The sequence below is a fragment of the Eumetopias jubatus genome, unplaced genomic scaffold (assembly GCF_037043125.1).
Source record: "Eumetopias jubatus isolate StellerSeaLion01/CBP00866 unplaced genomic scaffold, mEumJub1_p1.0 scaffold_10, whole genome shotgun sequence".
NCBI classification, from domain to species: Eukaryota; Metazoa; Chordata; class Mammalia; order Carnivora; family Otariidae; genus Eumetopias; species Eumetopias jubatus.
The window spans coordinates 88772212-88792276 of record NW_028274816.1 but is presented as its reverse complement, the minus strand read 5'-3'; the positions used below and the strand labels follow the sequence as shown (position 1 = coordinate 88792276).

The following is a 20065-nucleotide window of genomic DNA, read 5'->3' as shown; positions in this document are numbered from 1 at the left end:
CCCAAGGCAATTCTGATATAGACTAAATTTTGAAAAATTAATGTTTGAGACCACGTAAGTACTACTTAACCCAGGTACTTCCTCAGTCTCTAAATTTACATCAGTCCAAATATTACCACCCAGTTAGATATCTCGAGGTCATACACAGGGATACACCTGATCCTTAGTTCTCTCTGGGCACCTAAGAAGACATAGGATTCTGCCAAACACACAGTGGGGAAGGCAAAGGAATTTAAGACAAGAAGGTGAAAAGTAATTGTATTGTCTTGATAGAGACCATCATTTCCTTATCAAATGAAAATCCTTTTTTTTTTTTGAAGAGGATATGGACCATCATAAGGAAAGACAACCACCAGCAGAAGAATTGGGAGAAAAATCAATTCCCCAAAACCAAGGTATCCTCTCATCTTCCCTTGGTCTCTGCAGGGTCTCTGTAGGGTCTCTGCAGGGTCTCCGCAGGGTCTCTGTAGGGTCTCTGCAGGGTCTCTGCAGGGTCTCTGTAGGGTCTATGCAGGGTCTCTATGTCTATAGGGTCTCTGCAGGGTCTCTGTAGGGTCTCTGTAGGGTCTCTGTAGGGTCTATGCAGGGTCTCTGTAGGGTCTCTGCAGGGTCTCTGTAAGGTCTATGCAGGGTCTCTGCAGGGTCTCTGTAGGGTCTATGCAGGGTCTCTATGTCTATAGGGTCTCTGCAGGGTCTCTGTAGGGTCTCTGTAGGGTCTATGCAGGGTCTCTGTAGGGTCTCTGTAGGGTCTATGCAGGGTCTCTATGTCTATAGGGTCTCTGCAGGGTCTCTGTAGGGTCTCTGTAGGGTCTATGCAGGGTCTCTGTAGGGTCTCTGTAGGGTCTATGCAGGGTCTCTGTAGGGTCTCTGCAAGGTCTCTGTAAGGTCTATGCAGGGTCTCTGCAGGGTCTCTGTAGGGTCTATGCAGGGTCTCTGTAGGGTCTATGCAGGGTCTCTGCAGGGTGTCTGCAGGGTCTCTGTAGGGTCTCTGCAGGGTCTCTGTAGGGTCTCTGCAGGGTCTCTATGTCTATAGGGTCTATGCAGGCTGTCTGCAGGGTCTCTGTAGGGTCTCTGCAGGGTCTCTATGTCTATAGGGTCTATGCAGGGTCTCCGCAGGGTCTCCGTAGGATCTATGCAGGGTCTCTGTAGGGTCTCTGCAGGGTCTCTGTCTACATAAACCCTCCCGCTATTTCTATCTCCCAGTTCCTCTCTTGTCCCAGAAGTTGGTCCCCAGGAATCAAACTGACACTAGCAAGGAGCACTGTCAGCGGCTCCAGCAAGAGAGCACACACGTGGACTGTGCAAACACACAGCACCGTAGTCTGCAAACTACAAGAGGAAACGAAATCTTCCTTTTGCCACAGGCTATGTAACTGAATGGAAAACGCGGTGCTGGAGAGAGGTTCATGTGAGACTCAAATTGCATAAACATTTCTTGGTTTGGGGGATTTTCTTGTTTTTCGGGATACAAACAGTTGACCCTGGAACGCAGGGTAATCGCTGGAAGACAACAAAGACAGGAAAAAATAAGCACAAGTCGGAAGATTCATGGTTTGTTTTCTGTCTTTGTTACAAGGTCAGAGAGCTGAGACTTTACCTGGATGCTGGGGAGAATTTAAGTCCACGTCTACGTTCAGCAGGGAGAGTTTATCGGGCACAGGCCTCGGTGAAGGGCAAAAGAAGCCAAGTCCATCACCGGAAGTGTACTGGGGGGCTCATGGACCCCCCCAGGGAGGCCACAGAACCCACCCTGGAACCCCAACAGAGCCAAGGGAGACCAGGACTCCTGCTCCACCAAAATGCCACTACATACCCGCGTGGCAGCACCTCTGTCCTCAGTGCTGGACGCCAAATGCCCCAGCTCGGGTCACTGGCACTGAATGCTGGCCGCTCCCGCTGGAATGACTTTGCTTTCAGCTCCATCTAACTGGCCAAGTCATGGTCAGCTCTAGCTACAAGAGAGGCTGGAAGGCCAACTTCTATCCTGAGAGCCAGGCTCTGTCTTCCACCAAGACATCCAAGATGGAGGGAAGGGAGAGTCCCCAACATAGTCAAGGAGTTCAGAAGCTAAGCTGCTAGAAGGGGAGAAGGAGGGAGAGAGGAAAGGAAGGAGTAGGGAAGACTACCATAGGGGAGCTTTATGCATGTCCTTGGACATCCATGTCTTTGATACACTGGTCTATATTAAATTTGCACCAGGTTTCCTGCTCTCTTTAGAAAGCCCAGTTAAATGAGTTAAACCATGGTAGAGCACTCTCAGGTCAACTCTATCTCCAATTTTCCAATTTGTACATAACCCTACACAAGTCCCAACCTCTAAAGGTCTAGGCTTCTTCCAACTGTAAATGAGCAGAACGAGGCCGACTTCAGGGCCCCTTCCAGGGCTGATTCTATGCTCTGCCACAGCTGGCCTACGATGATCACTCATCCAGGGTGAGTAGGAGAGAGGGGCTATTTCCATCCCCAGTGTTCACTGAACTCTGTTCTAGCTCAAGAAATTCCCCAAGATGAGTTTCAGGGACAACACGTTCCAACTGTTCATAAAATAAGAACGTCCACCACACGAAGAGCAAATTCATTTGCCCAGAGGAATTGACATCTCTTTGTGCCCTAAAATGAAAAGCATTATTTTCCCTCTAAATGTATCAAAATATTTTTTGACAATATAAGAACTCCCCATACATTACAGGAAATACAGAATATACTGATAAAGGGCAGAAGAAAACAAACAAACAAAATCCTTCACCACCCAGAGGAGACCACCTTCAAAAAAATCCTGACACTCTTGTTTATATTTATACTGTATCTGTAGAGATGAGCACGCACATGTTTAGGTGGATCATACAGTTCTAAAACATGACTTCATGTAGCAGTCAAGTGTGAACATACTCCAGATCATAATATATTCTCCCATGTCGATGGTGCTCAACCAAATTTCCATGACCCGCTAGAGGTCAAGACGTGAACAATGCAGAATTTCCAGCAGCCAGAGAACTAAGAATATATACTCAAGATTTGTTTCTTGTTAGAAGAAGAGATGTGTGGACTGTCCAAATCATTTCAAAGTCTGGCACAACCAGTTACCTTCCAGGCCTCCAATGAGCTTTGGTGTTGAGAGTAATAAAAGCAAGCTGGGCAGGAATTCTAAACAGGTACTTTACAAATGGCTAAATGTTGGTTGAACTTAGAAGGGTCAATATTTATTGTTCTGAGACTTCCATGATATAAATGTTATCTTCAGGGTGGTTTCTGAGCCCTTCCTTCTTCAGGTTCAATTTAAATGCTATATTAGAAAGAACATGTGTATTGTGGTGGGTGGGGAGTGGGGGGTGGGGGGAGGTTCTTCTGCAGCCTGATTTCCATGATATTTAGTCATTTTCCAGGGCATCACTTGCTTGCTGTCTGTGTGCAGGTCCACCACCTCTTGGGTCTGTGAGCACCGTGAGTGCCTGAGTCCATCTGGCTCACAATTTTGTCTCTAGTGACAAGCACCAAAGAGGTACTTAAATATTTGTGGAATGGATAACGAAAGCCAATGGCGCTCTTTCCCAGAAAAGTGTCCACATAATCTACACAGAACATTTTGCTCGTATTTTCAGAGTTTATGATTTTATTTAAGGTTAAGACTCATTCTGCAGCATCCTATCCACTGACAGACCAACAGTTATATATCCAAATGCCTATCTTATGGACATACATCTCGAGGGTCGGCAAACTTTTTTGGTAAAGGTCCAGATAATAAATATTTTAGACTTTGTGGGTCATTCTGTCTTTCTGGCAAACTACTCAACTCTTGTCGCTGTAGCACAAAGTGGGCCAGAGACAATATGTAAATGAGTTGGTATGTCTGTGTTCCAGTACAAAAACAGGTAGCAGGCCACATTTGGCCTGTAGGCTATACTCTGCTAGCCCCTGATACGGATTATTAAAAGCAGGATTTTTAAGATTTATTTAAGATTCATATCTCTTGGTCATCAGTGGCCCTCATGAGAATTAGTCCAAAGCCTTTCTGTTCCTCAAGGAAGTTAATTACCTGGGTCCACCCAGCCGCTGTTGTGGGTAATCCAGCTACATATAAATCACCATGGAAATCACTGGTCAGCTTGACTAACTCAAAAGAAGGGTCCAGAGAGTGGCCACCATGACAGAATGCTGTGTCATATGGAGAAGGTACCCTCGTGGTGCCCATGCAATGGTTTGCCTTGACATTGGTGAGGGTTGTCTGTTTTCTCCCCCAACACTCTGAGCTTTGTATGGCCCATCCGGACTGGCAGGGGCCTGATAAACCAATGGACGAACCTGAGTTCAGCGTAACTGGATTTCCAGGAAACACTATGCAGTGGGTAGAACTAGACAAATCTCACTGTGGACTTTTTCTGCATACTATTAGAGGTGCCTATGAACAGAAGACACAACTTTGACCTCATCCCCACCAGGGGACAAAGAAAAGAAGAAAGAGGAGGGAAGAGTAGTTCCAGGGACAGTAGAGGACAACCTGGAAAAAGGACAATCTCACCTTCAAAGACTTGTGTAATCACCGACCCCACCATGACACATGGCAGCCCAAGATGACCTGAGGACCTTGCCTCATGACCTCCTCTCCCTTCCCAATTCAGGTTCAACCATCACTGACTAAGTGCCTATTCTGCACCTTGCCAAGACCCCACATGTGTAGCTACCTAGAGAATTTATCTTCTTTAATCCTAGAAGCAACCCTATGAGGTAGGTTCTTTCAAATCCTATGTTATGGAAAGGAATAGGTTAGCTCAGCCACCTACCCCAACATTCTTCCTTTCAACTAGCCACCCGGCCATTATTCCTGGCTCTGCCTTCTTCATGGAACTGACCGGTCTACCCCTTGTTGGGTGGGATAGGGGATGTTTCTTCCCCACTCCTGTTTCCCTCGGGAGGGACTTTCCCCTAAATATTCCTGGTCTTTTGTCCCACACTTCACACCTCCCCGTGGAGACAGAGTGAGTTTCTTGAGAGATGAATGTGGGGAGGTCCACCCAGCCTCGCCTGCTTGCCCTGAGTGCCAGGGTGTCCCACTTCTGGGTTAGGCCTCCGTGCTGCAAGGTCCCCTAGTAGGTCTGTGAGCTGGTGGGTAAATCGGCCTAATTCTGCAGTCCATCATCACAAATCCCACTCTGATGCACATCAAAGCTGCAGCCTCTAGCCCAAACTTCGCTGGCAATAAGGGTGGAATTTTTATTCCCCTCCGCCTCCTTTGTGTCTTAAAGTGGATTCAGAGCTCAGACAGCGAAGACTGGGGTATGTTCAGCACCAGGCCTCTCCAAACCCAGCTGCTGACCCTAAGCCTAATCTAGTCTGCGGAGCACAGTGGTCAGCTCGGGGGCTGACCCATATGACTCAAGCCCACCAGTCAGAGCCCTTGGTCTACGGATATTGCCCCGTGGACACTGGCCCCTGGGCTGAAGCCCAGTCACGTGAGCAAACACATGGGAAACGCGCCCACTGGAGAGGCTATCGCGACAGTGCGGCCTCGCTGTTCAGAGCCCAGGCCTATTGCTTCAGGCTCCCTCCCCGCCCCTATTCCGCAGGCTTTCAGTGCCTCTCCCCAAGTTGATCTGGCTTTAGCTGGTTGACCTGATTCCTGTGTCACCAGCAACCAAAAAAGAGGTCTGACTAAAAGAGGAAGCCCTTAGCTGGTGAGTGATCCCGAGGACGGCCCCGCCATCAAGTAGTGGGACAGAAAGTCCAACAGTCCAACTGCGAGCTCCTGACTGCGCATTTGGGGTTGGTTCAACTCGTCCCTCCAGCACCATCTTCCCCCTCTGGCAGAGCCTCCACCTCCCCAAAAAACCCAAAGCCCCTCAATCTACTAACTCTCCAAAGCATCTGGGGCACGAATGCTCCTTCTACCACCCAGGTGCCTCAGGACGCCTCTGACCACCGCGCCCGCTGCAGCTATGGAGTTCCCTGCGCTCGCTCCCAAGTGGGAGGATGCACCTGCTCCAGGAGCCTTGTTGCCGGGGAAGCCTCCTGAAAGGACTGGATTAGCGCTTCTGAAAACAGGCCTCAGGTGGGAATCATCTAAAAAATTTTTTTAAAAAAACCCAGATTCCCAGCCTCGGTAGGAGACCCAGCAGGTCTGTACCTCCCGGGGAGAAGGCTGCCAGTGGGCATCTCTGAAGGCTCTGGGGTGGGGGCTGATGCAGCGGGGCCCCCAGCCGGCCCACATGTGAGAACCACTGGATCCCGTAACATCGGCATCCTTCCCCGGAGAACAGGCTCTGGGAATGCCCTTCATCAGCCCCTGCTGCTGCCACGCCCCCTCCTGAGACCACCCTCCTCAGAGCGCTCCTGATGCTCTCTGTTCCTCAGGCACCTTGTATCTTCCTAGCCTTGCTTATCGCTGGTCTCCGCAAGAACCCTGCGATTGGGACAGCAAATGGCCAGCTTCAGGTGACTGTCAGCTCTGCACACTTCACCCCAGGCTGCCAGAAAGAACAGACATTTCAGGGCCAAGAGGACTCAAACTTGGCCTGCCGGCTCAGACTGGGGTCCACCTTCTCACCCAGGACTCGCTGCCCGTGCAAGTCCCCAGTTCCCCATGCGGTCTTTTGGCCATGAGTTCGGGCCACATTAAACACTCAGCCCCCAAAAGCAGCCAGTCTTCTCAACCCAGGCTGTCCCGGTCCTTGGCGACCCACATTTCAACCCAGTCCAAAAGCCTATCCGGAGATGAGCAGGTTCGGGAAGGGAGGAGCCCGGGGGAGCTTAGGAGAAGGGCAGTGTGTGCAAGTAAGCACGGTGTCTTCCTATGGCTTCTTCTCCTTTGCCTCAAGAAAGCCCTCCCTTGCCAAGACTGAAGCCTCCCAGACATGGATCAGATTCACAGAAAGCCACATGAAGGACAACAAGGGATTATTTGGAGGTGGGACAAGTGGATGAGTTGCACCTCAGCAGACGAGCTTACTGGCCAGGAAGACGTCCCAGCAGATAAAGGGGGGGGAGCAAATGGCACAGCACTCCCCAAGGATCAGCAGAGACACTTTTCTGAGGGAGAGGATGTGCTCGTGACAAAGTACATTCCGCCACAGAACCTGAAGTGGGCAGAAGCACCTGTATTCCTACAGGTAGAGAACCTCTGTGGTTAGTGCAGCCCTGCAAATCTAGAAAAGTGAAGCCCCATCAAGGACATTCTCAAGTTGGGTGGGCTGATTTCCAATCAGCCTGGGCTTATAAGTAAAGAGCAATTAGCACATCATCGAGATGCGAATAATTTACACATCATGTAAATGCAGCTAAATGTTTGTCTCTGAAAGTCTGTTTTCTTAATTAGTTAACTATTTCCCCAGCAATATTCTCATGCTATTAACCTCTCCCAGAAACATTTCAGATAGAGTGCAAAGGTAAACTTCAGCACAGCCACCCACTGCTAAGAAAAAACCAGCTCTAGGGGCGCCTGGGTGGCTCAGTCGGTTAAGGGTCTGCCTTCGGCTCAGGTCATGATCCCACAGTCCTGGGATCGAGCTTGGAGTTGGGCTCCCTGCTCAGTGGGGAGCCTGCTTCTCAAACCTCTCTCTCTCCCCATGCTCATGCTCTCTCTCTCTCTTGCTCACTCTCTGTCTCTCTCAAATAAATAATAAATAACATCTTAAAAAAAAAAGAAAAAAACAGCTCTGCAAGAACAGGGACCAAACTAATATAGAGAAACCACACCCCCAGACTCATAGGTGCTCTCCGCAAAAAAGAACACAAGTCACATCATATCTGGGTAAACTTCAGCCAAGATCTGACTCATGGGCAGTGGGCGGACTATGAAGAGAAAAATCTGGTGTCATTGCCAGAGGGGCGCATGGCAAACACGCCTGGCAGTCCGGGTACCAGTCTCCTACCTTTGCCTCCCCATTCACCGGAGCAGTAAAAGTGATTCGGACACGGAAGCCACCTGTTTCCCTCGCCAGGCTTAACGGAGAGGAAAGCTACAACGGGTGTGAGTCCCAAAAGTTTTCCTTTTATTCACCTTTTTTGGCATGTGCATGCTGTGTGTGTGTGTGTGTGTGTGTGTGTGTGTGCGTGCGTGCGCGTGCGCGCATGGGGGGGGGAGGAATATGCATGTGTGCCCACATGCAGATTATCACGAATTTATTTGATTTGAGGTGATCTGGTGGTTTCTCCCGACCCTCTCCTGGGGACGGTCAATCAGACATGGACGGATGGCGTGGGCAGGCAGGGGCAAGGTAGACGCAGTCTAAGCAGCCGGCAGGCTGGCCGATGGCATCCTGTCCTCCGGCATTACAGGGGGAAGTCCATGGTGGACTCTCTGGCACATTCCTCTTTTCTTACCTCTTCAGACTCTTCTCTTTCCCCTTTCTTCCCAAAGCAATGACAGAGAGGATTCTCTGTGAGAACCTGAATTCACTCACTGCTTCCCGGCCAGTACATATCCCAGCCCTACCGCTTCCCGCTTATGTGTGTTTGCACCTGTCACTTGATACCCCCTGTACCCCAGTTTCCATGTTTGCCATTTGGGATGCTAATATTACCCGCTCTAAAGGACCGTGGTGGGGAGTAGATGAGAGTGGGCGCGGGCCTCCCTGGCCGGCACGCATCGAGTGCAACACAAGCCGTATTTGAGTGGTTCCCACAATGAACTTGAATTGCATTTATAAAAATATAAAAAGAAAGGCTAATGGCGTGCTTGGTACACCTAATCCGTTCTTAACTGAAATCCAAAAGGGCAGGAGGGCCATGGTAGGGGAGAAAAAAATTAGATCATCATGGGATTTGGTGCAGATTTTTCAAATACCTTCAGATCCCCATACTCCATGTTTGTGGAGTAAAGCCAAGCCTTGGCTGTACTGGGAATGCTTTTTAAGATTCAGTCATGTTGACATTTTCAACTTTCACAAAGGGTCACCAGCTGCTAAAGATAATAGAGACTTTCCATCAATACAAGGAGAGGGCTGGTGCCCTTTAAGTTCATCTATGCTGCTTTGGAATACAAAGTAATTTCCTCTCTCTCTCTCTTTTTTTTTTTTTCTTTCCTTTTCCTTCCTTCTTTCTTTTTTGAATAGCAGATTTATTCATCTAATGTAGCTTACGTAGACTAACATTAATACCAGTTTGCACGTCCTAAAGAAATGGTACTACCAGAGAGATGGGGATAAAGTAGGTCACTAGCATCCCTGAAGTGTGCTGGATGGTTGCTTGTTATCAATCCATAGGTAAGACAGACAGATAGACCGACAAACCGTACATGTACACACATGTGATTACATAAATACATACATGATTCATATACTATATGTATTATATATTCAATGCTATTTCATTAAGCCATTATATTTCTGTTTTTAAATTTAATGTCTTTAAAAACTATATACATATAATTTTTAGGAAGTCACCTTGGAAACTGAAACATAATGGTTTGGTGAAATAGCGTCCGACAGCTAATTGCCGGGAAGAATGAGCACTATTCTTTATCCCCTAGATCTGCCATAAACCTAAGTAAGAAGGGGAATGACCAGGAGGAAAATTGGTTTCTGGAAATCCGTGCAGCTCCCAGGAGGAAGACACATCTCTTTCTCTACCATTTTCTTAAAGCTTTATTTATTTATTTTAAAGAGAGAGAGAACAAACAGGAGGCGCAGAGGGAGAGGGAGAGAGAATCCCACCTAAGCAGACTCCACGCTGAACCCAACATGGGTCTCAAGATCACCACCCAAGCCAAAACCAAGAGTCGGACACTTAAAAGACTGTGCCATGCAGGTGCCCCTCTACCATTTGTGGTTAAGATTTGAGGGCTACCACATCTTCAAAGGGTGGCTGTCTTTGTGTAAGGACCCCAGGGGGCATTACGCCCAGATGCCCAGCTGCCTTGGAGGATGCTCTGCATGGACCCCAGCGTGGACCCCAGCATGGGAAGCTTATTTCTTGAGCCCTCTGCCTTCTGAAGCAGAAGTGCTAGGTCAGACGGAAGAACACTGACAAGTAAAGCTATCTGTACTGACATGCAGTCGCTTGGAGCTAAAAAGCAAAGAAAAAACACAAAAACAAAACAAAAACCCTGGTTCTGAGAGAGCAGGGATAAAAACCATGGGAAGTCACATGGAGTGGGGGTTACCTGTAAGATCAGCGCTGCCCTCATGTTCAAGGGCAACCCCGCTTGGTGAAATGGTAAGATTAAACAGCGCACAGCAGAAATGTCTGCCAGGCTGGGGAACAGACCTCCTCATGCTGTCCCTACTCAGACAGCGACCACAAGGGACACGTGAAGAATAGCTTGGTCTCGAGTGGGAAAACAAATGCCTTTCAGCAGAGGTCTGGAGAAAGGGAGATGCGCGGCTGGTGAGCGCTCTGTATTCCTTCAGCTTCCACTAAAAGCAGAAATGCTTTGATGAAAATGAAGGCTTCAGAAGGACAGACTCTCCAAGTGATGCCCAGATTACAATAGACCATGAATGTAAAAGAGGATCAATGTGAAAGAGGGCTGGAAGGTGGAGTGCCAGTTATCTCAACCCACATGGGAGCTCTCACTACACAGAGTGGTGTGGGGCTGAAGCAGTGCCCATGCGTGAGCGCATGTGCATGCCTGTGCACGGGGATGCGTAGGGGGCTGTCTGCGAGCAGCCAGATGGTAAGAAGACCCTAACTGAGCCGCGACCAAGTGAGTCTTCCATAGTGGTTCTCAAACTTGAGCATGCAAAAACACATACGTAGGTACATACATAAGCAGACAAGTAAATCTGCTCATTTCAGTAGTGCATATCCTAAAACTGGAAAGATACCAAGAAAATTAGCCGAGCCCCTGTCCAAAGACGACACCTAAATTGGTGAAGCATTCCACATTTTTCAAAGAGGGAGTTACTTAATGGGCATAACATTTCAGTTAAGCAAGATGAATAAGGTGTAGAGATCTGCTGTACAACATCGTACCCAAGTCAAAGATAATGGATTATATGCTTCGAAATTTGTTAAGCAGGTAGATCTCAGGTTATAATAGAATAAAATTTAAAAAAGAAGTGTCACCTAAATAACTTTTACAAAAATCATATTTAAATTTTTTTTTTTCCAAAGTGCAGTTTCTTGGAACTTCTGGGAGAGCAGAGTCAGCAGGTGTGACAGGCACTCTAGGGAACACAGTTTAGAGGAGAAAGAAAGATCCAGAAAAACACAATGGAAACCCATTGAGAATGGACTCCCAAGTTTGTTATGTTCAGCCCAGATCTCTTGGCAAGTGTTTACTGGCAATCTTCACTTGGGGCTCTTATCATCCGCCTCACCTTGCACCAAACGGAACACATCGCCTTATGCCCAAAGCGTGTTCCTTCTCTCGTACTTTCTATTAGAATGACAGATTCCATAATCTTCCTCACTCACCCACCCAGGAACATGGGAACAAGAGTCAGTGCAGAAAGATCGTGGAACCCACTCTGAAAAACTCTGTTCCAGGAGGACCCAAGCAAAGGAAACCCACAGACAGACACTGGGTGAGTGAGTGCCAAAGGGAAGTGACAGGTGTGCCTGCCCATGGGATAACATGCTATGCCTTTGCTCATAAAGTTCCTGAATCCAGTCCAAAGCATGTGAGTGGGAACAGAATATCCAAACAAGACAGAGCTGCTTGACACATCTTCTCGAAACCATATACCACCCGAAGTGGCGGGTTCTCACCTCCCCACCAAAATCTGTCCCACTTTATTCCACTGCAGCCCCGAGCCTGTGGAGAAGTCAGGTCTGGGCTCAGCCAAACTACAGGATGGCCCTTGGCAGAGGCAGGTAGTAGGGGTGGGCTATCCAGAGAGCAGTGTGCCTGCCACTATGGCAACTCATGATGGACCAGGGAAAGGGAAGAAGGTGCTCTGCTAATCGAAACCCAGGCAACGTTTTAGCTCAGCCCCAAAGAAGTTAATGCTCAGCTAGATTTTTTCTTGTCCTCTGTCCCCCTCTTTTTTTTTTTCATGTCACCAAGTGGCTTTAAACCACCCCCTTCCTCCCAAAAAGAAAATCACATGCCAAGATAAGACTTATGATAAACCACTGAGCAGAATCTCCCTCCCCTACACTGCACTCAAGCACAGCCTAAGATCCTGGTTCTCTCTGTGAGCAGCCTATCCATCTCAAAGGAAATTATTTACCAAAAAGATTCTTAGGCATGCACTGGCTTCACCATCACCACCCCACTGAGGCACCCAGGACAAATATTCTCACGCTGCAGTAGGACTGAGAATCACCTTGGGAACTTCAGCAGCCCTTGCCAAGAAAGTTGATTTAGGCAAATCAGGAGCAGAGCACAAGCATCTGTATTTTTTTCTCTAGTGCCCCAAGGAATCCCGATGGTAAGACATCAAGATCCACCCTTGAGAAATGTGGGCTACAATTTGGGCTTCTCCCATAGATCTGTCCTTTACGGGGCAGGCTAAGCTCAGCTACAGTGGCCCACCAAACTAGCCCTGGGTCATGAAAGGGTTAACAGGAGATTTCCCATCCACCCCCACCCCCATTACCGCAATGCCAAGTTCCCTACCATGTGGTTCTGGATGTGATGGAAAACATCTCCAATCGTAAGGTGGAATGGGCAAGTGAACATGCTCCTAAACCCAAAATATTTACAAATGTACTCACTACTTACAAAATGAGTCCCCACTGAAAAATTCCCTCCTTGCCGGAACAGCCTAACAGAAGTCCTAACCTGCCGCTCACATCAGTCCTGTCAAATGCGAACACTTGTTTGTATTTTCATTTCATTGTCAAAGCCATGGAAATGTCAAATCGCAAGTCTTGAAAGAGATAGGAGTTTGCGAGCTCCGTGATACTGAAGTGGTTTGGCCTGTTTTAGAGGGCAGCGGCTGGGAAGCATCAGATCTGGTGAAGGACAGAACACAGGACACAGGCACAACTGTCGTGCAAATTTCCATTTCTCCTGGAGATATGCCTGTTTCCAGCAAGACTAGAAATTAGGATAAAACCAAAATCTCCCTCCACAATGGTCTCAAAATGACAGATGAAATAAACAAAAAGGCTTTAGATGCACATCTGAGCTGGCAACAAAGAAAGGGGATCGTTAATGATAAGGAAGCTATAAACTGGAGCTAAAACACCAAAACTGGTTCAGATGTAGCCTAGGGATTAAGGAGATCCCACGGATGGATTCTGGGTGTGACTGTCTACGTGGGGCAAAGAGGAGGCCCTTGTGCCACACGAGGCAGGAGGTGAAATTCAATAAATGCAAGAGTCACGAAATTCTGTCCCTATATGAAAGGGGGGGCTAAATACCCATTCAGCTGCACAGAGAGACAAAAAGGATGATGACATGCTTCTGCCTGGTTTCTGGAGGAAAAAAAAATGCTTGAAGAACGAAAACCATGGACTTTCACCTCAAACACTTCAGAGTGCTGAGTTTCTAGTTTCTGCATGGACTGGGAAAACCCCAACCTGGACATGACTATAAACATCAATTCCAGGCTAACATCGCATAAAGGAGTCTTACAGAAGCAAACGCAAAACCATGCTGAAGGGCTCTCCCGTGATCTAGAGCCCTGGGAATCCTTTGAGGAAAAGCACGCCCCACTAGAGAAGTAATGATCTAAAAAGTGACAAAGCCCTGGAGAAAACAATACACCACAAATGGAGCCCGTGGACACACAAAGAAGGAGAAACACGGCTTTCTATAACAGACGTACCATTGAAAATATAATATAAAATATGCCTCACCCGATTAAAGACATAAAAGAAAAAATCAAAACCGTAAGAACCAGTTGCAACAAAGGAAAAGCAGACATAGTAAAAAAAGAACCCACTAGGACAACTCAGAAATAAAAACTGTAGTCCTTGCAATTAAAAACTCAACAGATAAGGGGCACCTGGGTGGCTCAGTCTGTTGGGCATCCGACTCTTGATTTCAGCTCAGGTCATGATCTTGGGGTAGCGGAATTGAGCCCTGAGTCAGGCTCCGCACTCGGCATTGAGTCTCCTTGGGGTTCTCTCTCACCCTCTCCTTCTGCCCCTTACCCCGCTCATGCTCTAAATAAATAAATAAATAAACAAAATCTTAAAAAAAAAAATTCAACAGACAAGTTAAACAGGAGGTTAGAATCAGCTCAGTTGACTAATCAGTGAACCAGAGAAGAGCCCACCGAGAGTTAAAGGGATAGACAACATCCAGAAAAGTGTAAGACACATGGGAGATATGTAAGAGTATAGAATAAATGTCTATTAAGTGCTACAGAAGGAAATAAACAATGAGGAAGAAGGTCAATTTGAAGGGACAATTGTTAAAAACTTTCCAGAAATAATAATAATAATAGTAGCAGTAACGAGTATTCAGTTTAAAAGAGCACTCCAAGACTTACGCAGAACGACACGTGTATACGCACACACACAAAACCACATCATGTTGAAACTGAGAAACACCAGAGACAAATGAAAAAGATGGATAAGCAACTGAGAGAAAGACAGAAAAGGTAAATGAGGTCACTGTTGGATACGATTTTATAATGCTCACAGAGAATACAACATGCAACACAACTCTTTGGTCTGATGGACGTGGTCTAAGTGCAAGGATACGGAATGATGTTGCCAACGTGCCAAAGGAAATACAAATTGCTGTCAACCGAGGCATTTAGATGCAACTCAGTTTTTCCGTCAAGGGTCAGAGCAAAATAGAGATATTTTTAGATGAGTGATTTTTATCCCCGTGGATCCTAGGTGAGGAAATATTAAAAGTAAGAAAGACAATGGACAGGAGGTCAATGCAAGGAGCGATGGTGAGCAGAGAAATAAGCAGTAGTGCTGGAAAATATAAGCGAACACTGATCTTATAAAACAATAACAGTAATTGATAGGCAGGATGTCTTTAAAATTAAAAACTTGGGCTCTGCTGAAGGCAACATCAAGAATGAGAAGACAAGCCACAGAATGGGAGAAAATCTTTGCAAAAGACACATCTGATACAGGACAGCTACCCAAAATATACCAGGAACTCTCAAAACCTAATAAGAAAACAAACTATCCAGTTAAAACAAGGGCCAGGGCCATTAAAAGACACCTCACAACAGATTTCAGGTGGCAAATAAGCAGATGAAAGGATGCTCCATGTGGTATGTCATCAGGGAAATGCAAATGAAAACAACAATGAGATACTGTTACACGCTTATTAAAATGGCCAAAATCTGGAACACTGACCCCACCACATGCTGGTGAGGACGTGGAGCAGCAGGGAGCTCATTCGTGGCTGGTGGGAATGCAAAATGGCACGGCCAACTTGGAACTAACACACTTTCACCAGATGACCCAGTAATCACGCTCCTTGGTGTTTACCCAAAGGAACTGAAAACTCATGTCTACATAAAAACCTGCACAAGACGTTTACAGCAGCTTTATTCATAATTGCCAAAACTTGGAAGCAACCAAGATGGCCTTGAATAGGTAGTGAATGGATAAACGTCCAGTTGTTGGTACATCCAGACAATGGGATATTATTCAATGCTGAAAAGAAATCAGCTATCAAATCACGAAAAGACATGAGTGAACCTTAGATGCCTATTCCTTAGCGAAAGAAGCCAATAATGAAAGGACTATATGTGAACACAGACCGTACGTGTTAAACCAAATGACAGTCCAGAAAAGGAAAAACTATGGAGACAGTCAAGAGATGAGTGGTTACTGGGGGAATGGGGAGGGAGGGGTGAAGAGGTGGAGCACAGAGGATTTTTAGGACAGTGAAACTACTCTGCACAATGCTATAATGGTAGATACACGTCATTATACATTTGTCTAAAACCAAAGAAGGTACAAGACCAAGAGTAAACCCCAGTGTAAACTGTGGACTCTGGGCGGTCATGATGCGTCCACGGAGGTTCTTCAAACGGAACAAACTGACCTCTCTGGTGGGGGGTGTGGATCACGGGGGAGGCTGTGCATGAGTGAGGGCAGTGAATATACAGGAAACCTCTAACCTTCGGTTTGGTTTTGCTGTGAACCTAAAGTCACTCTAAAAAATAAAGTCTAAAGTTTTTTTCTTTTTTTAATATACAACAATAAGGGGTGTCTGGGTGGCTCAGTCTGTTGAGCGTGACTCTTGGTTTTGGCTCAGGTCATGATCTCAGGGTCGTGAGATCGAGCTCCGCATCGGGCTTCCTGCTCAGCAGGGAGTCTCCTTGAGATTCTCGCCTCTGCCCCTCTCCCGGCATGCTCTCTCTCTCTCTCTCAAATAAATAAATAAATTCTTAAAAAAAATACAACACTAGTAGCTAATTTAGAGGTATCAAAAAAAAACATAGAACTAAAATATTAGAAAAATAACAATATGGAAGATGCCAGGGTAAACCAACTTAAAGCATTCCAGGGTCCTGAAAGATGGCTAGGGAGAAGGGGAGAGATACTAATTAATTTTGAACATCCTTAAGTCTATTATGCATGTTAAAACACTAAAGGTAGCCACAAAAGAGAAATTGAATTTAAAACTCCCAAACAAATAAAGGGTGAGGAAAAAAGGAGGAAGTCATGTAGAGAAGTCGATAAACCCATAAAGTACAAAAGAGGGGAGAAGATACTTGGTAAATATAAAGAACAATATAAAACATGGAGAAGCACTATCGACCTTGGACGAGGCCCTACCAACACCCACAGCACTTCTCCAAAGTGCACAGCCTCTGGGGTGCTGATGAAGTGCACACACACAGTACACACATACACATTAGAAGCAAGATGGCATTATTTGTAAAAACGATTGAAGGGGATCAGAATATGCCACCCCAAAGTATACCATTTTGGCAAAAGAATTATTTTGTGCTTAAGGCAACTGAGAAACAGCAGATGCAGGAAGAATTCTCTGCCTTCTCCCCTTCTGCCTAAAAGCAGGGCATAAATCACCCTTTATAATGGTGCCTCCCATCCCCGTACCAGAAAGAGGGGAACACCAGCGATGACTAGAATCTGCATAACAAACCTTATGAAATAATTCTTCTTTACCATTAGTTTCCCCTAGATATTTTCTTCCCACAATGTATGGCCCCTAAAAGTTCAGATCTTTTTTCCTTTATCCAGTCATTTTTCCACAGTGAATTACTCTATGTTAAAATGGTATAAAAGCTCTCAATCCTAAATACTGCTTTGGGTGTTCACATCTTTTCTGTGGGGCTCTGGTGCATGTAAAATTAAAAATAAAATGTGTATGCTTTTCTCCTGTTCGTCTGTCTTTTGTAAGTTTAATTCACAGGTCCCAGGCACTGAACATGAGAGAGTAGAGAGAAAGATTTTTCCCTTCCTCTATACTATCAAATTATCAAAGAATAAATAATCCCAGTTCCATGCTAACTATTCCAGACAATTAATGGGGGGAAAAAGAACGACAACTCGACAATGGATGAAACTGGTATAACCTTAATATTCAAACCAGAGAAACAAAACATAAATAAAAAATTTAAGCGACATCCACTTAAGAACATAGATGCAAACTACTGTGGGTAAAGAGACTATGTTTAGTTTCTGTCAAAAGTTATCTATCAAAAATCTATAGTAAATATATTAATGGTAAAAAAAAAAAATAGGAAAGGTCTCTTAAGCATTCTAGACAGAATTCTAAAGATAGCACCCAAAATACTCCCTCCCCCTTCTATGCTCATTTTGCATAATCTGGGATTCTGAATACAATGGGTTTCACTCCTATGATTACAAAAAATTGACCTTCAAATAGGGAGATCAGCCAGGTAGGCTGCTCATCACATGAGCTCTTTAAAAGAGAGTTTTCTCCAACTGGTTACTGAAGAGGAAGCCAGCGATTTATCAGGAGCTAGGCTAAGAAATGTGCAAGTGAAGTAGGCATCCCTGAGTAAATGAGCCCAGCGTCGCCATTCCCAAGTGGTAGCAGTGAAAGGAACAAGAAAACACCAGACAGTGTTTGCTCTGGTGTTTGTCAAGATGCCCATTTGGAAGGATCTGGGAAGCATCAGGTTTTTATAGGAGAGAAATAATAACTTCTCCTCCACCCTCCTAGGTTCTGTAGCTGGGGCCTGGAAATTAAACAGACAAAAGACAGACTGGCAAGAGAAAAACAGTTTATGAACATGTGCAGCACATATATACATGGGGGAAGCTTGGTGATGAGTAACTCAAAGGGGTGATTAGAACTTGGGGCTTATGGAGCATCTTGACAAAGAGCTTGTAGGAAACAGATTTGTAGGAAAGTGACAAGACAAAGGAAAGCACAATTTGCCCTTAAGGGTGACAGATGGTAGGGGGCGCCTGGGTGGCTCAGTCGGTTAAGCATCTGCGGTTAAGCATCTGCCTTTGGCTCAGGTCATGAGCTCAGGGTCCTGGGATCGAGCCCCATGTCAGGCTCCCTGCTCAGCAGGGAGTCTGCTTCTCCTTCTCCCTCTGCCCTTCCCCCCTGCTCGTGCGCTCATGCGTTCTCTCTCTCTCTCTCTCCCTCCTAATAAATAAAGTCTAAAAGAAAAAAAAAAGGGTGACAGATGGTGGGAAGGTAAATATCTGCAGGAACGCACGGGAGACACGGGTTGTTTTCATCGGGCACCTCATGGGGACTTCCCGGGGCTGACCAGTGTCTCTGGCGAGGCTCAGGCCTTCACAGGAAATCTTCTGTCATGTTTTTAGGTAGGAGGGGTTGGTCGGAGAGCCCTTCCTGCATCTGCCCGTTTCTCAAGTGTCTGCTCCAAATCATCAGTATGCCGCAGGGGCACGTTTTGGGTTGGCAGGCTCTGATCCACCACATTCTCAAACATCGGTGTGCATGTTAAATATGCAACACTGGGATTTCCTCCTCGGAGAATCGGGTCCTGTCAGCCAGTGACAGGTTCATTTTTGTGAAGTGCATTTTTAAAAATTGATTTTCTTAACACAAAAAGAGCACAGAGAAGAAAAGAAAATGGTGTGCAATCCCACTGCCCAGATAATCCCTGATGACATTTAAGAGCATGAAAGTAACACAGATACGTGGTTAGAAATGCAAACAGGAAGGGTTGAGACAAAAACCAGGAGTCTCCCTCTCCCCGCCCCAAGTGTCTCTTTCCAAGGTAACCAGCCATCACAGATTCTAATGTATTCTTCCAGAAAAAAATACCACATTAATACCAGGACAAAATATGTCCTTTCCAACCGTTCCTTTTTTGTTTTTTTTTAAACTCAGAAGGAATGATATTGTTTCCAGTTTTATAGTTTGCTTTTTTTGTTTACTATAACCCGTAGATTTTTCTACATCTGCATTTTAAAAACCTACCCTGTTCATGTAAATAGTTTTAAGGCAGGGAAGGAATCACATTTTTCAGTCAGGGTTTACGGTGATTCTGATGGGGCAGTGTGGGGGGTGGGGGGCAGGTGAGCAGACCACACTGAGAAATCAGGACCCGAAGACAGGTGTGTTCACCTGAAACCCTCTCTGGCTGTGGCGTCTGTCCCTGCAGAGGCCTTGGAGATGCCCTCCACACCTCCCTCACAAGCAGGACCCCAGAATACCTCTGAACACGCTGCATTTACACAATACCCCTGTGTATCCTGTCACAGGGCAACTGGGTATATATTCCCATCCAGACTTGGTTTCTCCACCTGCAATGGTCTCAGGACAATTGCGTGGGGGTCAGGCAGCACCCGGCAGGAAATTATTCTTGGCTTTACTGTGCCCGCGGGCCATTCACTAATCCAACAAAGCCTCGTGGGTAGATCTCCAGCTCACCACTCACCCGTTTTCAATCATGGCTCCAGGCCCAAGCAAAGGGAGCAAGCGAGAGAATGGTCCCACATGGCCCCAGATGCTGTCCAGATGTGCAGGGACCCCTCTCCCTCTACTCCTTTGGCTGTACTCTTCTGCAGATTTTTGGCTGACCGTTAAGTGGCCCCAAAGATAATATTGTTGAGAGGCCTGAAGCGTTGTTCCCCAGCCTCCCTAGTCTTTTAAGTAGAAAAGTTTTGCCTGCTAATGAGCCTATGATGTCCATCACCTAATTATCTCTGAAAATCCTCAGAGATCCCCCCTTCCTTGGCTGCAGCAATGATGCCTGTCCTTGGGAGATCTGCACGGGGAGAGGAACAGTGACACCCAAGGATGGTGTTTTTGCTCCTGTCCTAGCGCCAGGGAAGGCAG

General features: G+C 46.3%; 1 protein-coding gene and 1 non-coding gene across 4 annotated transcripts in view; one reads left to right on the top strand and one right to left on the bottom strand.

Moving 5' to 3' along the window:
- Nucleotides 1-20065, bottom strand: part of SLC39A11 (solute carrier family 39 member 11) — a 329393-nt gene that overhangs the window by 146050 nt on the left and 163278 nt on the right. The window lies entirely within an intron of this gene.
- LOC114216338 (U6 spliceosomal RNA) lies at nt 10718-10822 on the top strand. Its single transcript, XR_003610760.1, has one exon. It is a non-coding gene; the product is annotated as a U6 spliceosomal RNA (small nuclear RNA).